This window comes from Bison bison, unplaced genomic scaffold, assembly GCF_000754665.1.
Source record: "Bison bison bison isolate TAMUID 2011002044 unplaced genomic scaffold, Bison_UMD1.0 scf7180017864460, whole genome shotgun sequence".
Classification (NCBI taxonomy): domain Eukaryota; kingdom Metazoa; phylum Chordata; class Mammalia; order Artiodactyla; family Bovidae; genus Bison; species Bison bison.
Genome location: NW_011495022.1, coordinates 3,225,227 through 3,226,989, shown reverse-complemented (window position 1 = coordinate 3,226,989; position 1,763 = coordinate 3,225,227). Strand labels below are relative to the sequence as shown.

Sequence of the window (1,763 nt, the reverse complement as noted above, 5' to 3'; positions counted from 1 at the left end):
TATTTATTTTAATTGGAGGCTAATTACTTTACAATATTGTATTGGTTTTGCCATACATCAACACGAATCTGCCACGGGTGTACATGTGTTCCCAATTTTGAACCCCCTTCCCACATCCCTCCCTGTACCATCCCTCTGGGTCATCCCAGTGCACCAGCCCCAAGCATCCTGTATCCTGCATCTCCATCTGAGCCACAAAGGGGATTTCTAAATTTCAGAACTCTTATCTTTTAAGAACCAAGCCTGGCTAAAGCAGATCATCAAGTGTGACTACAGCGCTCTGGCGTGGGGAGCATAGAGGAGACCATACAAGGAGAGTTCCCATCAGACTAGGAAAAGGAAATTCATAAACTTTCCACTCCTGTCTTAGAGAAAGGAGAGGAGGAGAGAGGGAGAAGAGGAAAGAGAGAGAGGGGCCGAGGGGGGCCATGAGATCAGATGTGAATGTCCTGGCTCCATGTTCCTTGGGGGGTCAAACCCTGAAGATGAGGGGAAGGCTCATCTCTTGAATCTCAGAGCCCAATTCAGGAAAATGACAGAACTTTCTTAGAATGAGCTGGCACTACCCAGGTGGCATATTGGAAAGGACTGAGAAAGCTGCTGTGTGGAGGCAGGGTGAAGAGAAAGTAGCTGGGGTTTTTGCAGGGGTTGAGTGATGACAGAGAACCAGCCGATGAGCCCTGACCAGGAAGCAGGTGGCGGCTCACCATGGTCTGCATGGACCAGAGCTGCGGCAGCCAGAGCCAGTGGTCAGACCCTGCACGAAGTGCTTGTGGCAGCCACCCCACAGTCCCAGAGACCAACCCCATATCACACCCAGATCCCTGACCCCGCAGGCAGCCGGGGCACTCGGTCCCTCTCACCCCCCAGCCATAGAACCGTGACAAGGACAGGTAAGCTCCTCTAGCACCTGGATGTCAGCTGGGGAGAAGGAATGGTTCTGACTGAGGACAATTCACATTTTAGTCTTCCTAAGGACTTGTTTTAACCAGAAAGAACTGAGAAGCTTTAAAATCAGTCCCTGAACACCCCTAACCCATCACCAGGAGAAGGCGGAGCCAGATAAATTATAGAGAATATAGGAAGTTATTTTCTTCCCTCCCTCCTCTTCTTTCCTTCTTCCCTCCCTTCCACCTTTTCTTTCTTCCTGAGTTTTTGGAGTTATGTCATTCCACATATGTCCCCCACTTTGTAGAGACAAATAAGAAGTTAGCCTTAACTATTCCTTTCTCTCATTCACAGGAATACTAAATGTCGTAGAGGAAAACATTTATAAGAAACTGATTTGGGTGGTGTTCTACTTTTATTAAGTACGTGATAAAATTGTTCCCCTCTTTAACCACATTCTATTCCTTGTAGGCTTTTAAGAGGAGAGTCCTAACTAGTCACTCTGCAGCTCACTACTTTTTCTTTCTTTTTTTCTAAATTGAACACAAGGCATGAACCATCTGGGGAACATTGAGTTGTTTTTGAAGTTCATTTCTTGGTATCCAGAAAAGCTGTCTTGGTGTAGCACCTTACTTTTCCAGTTTATCAATTCTAACTCCAGGTTCTACAACTTGAACTATATTTTAAAGATTTTTTTTCCTCCCTTCTTTTCAGAAAGCATGTTAGTAATTGCATCAGGTGGAATGCATTTTCCAAAACAACCGTGACAAATGAAGGCAGAAGTTACTATAACCCTAACTTCAGAAGCCCTGCCTGTTGCACAAATGCCTTGACATTCTCACAAATCTTGCCAAAATCTTCTTTTACAGGAGATC

General features: G+C 45.5%; 1 protein-coding gene across 1 annotated transcript in view; it reads right to left on the bottom strand.

The window, feature by feature from the left end:
- PDE11A (phosphodiesterase 11A) overlaps nt 1-1,763 on the bottom strand; it is a 423,540-nt gene that overhangs the window by 26,889 nt on the left and 394,888 nt on the right. The window lies entirely within an intron of this gene.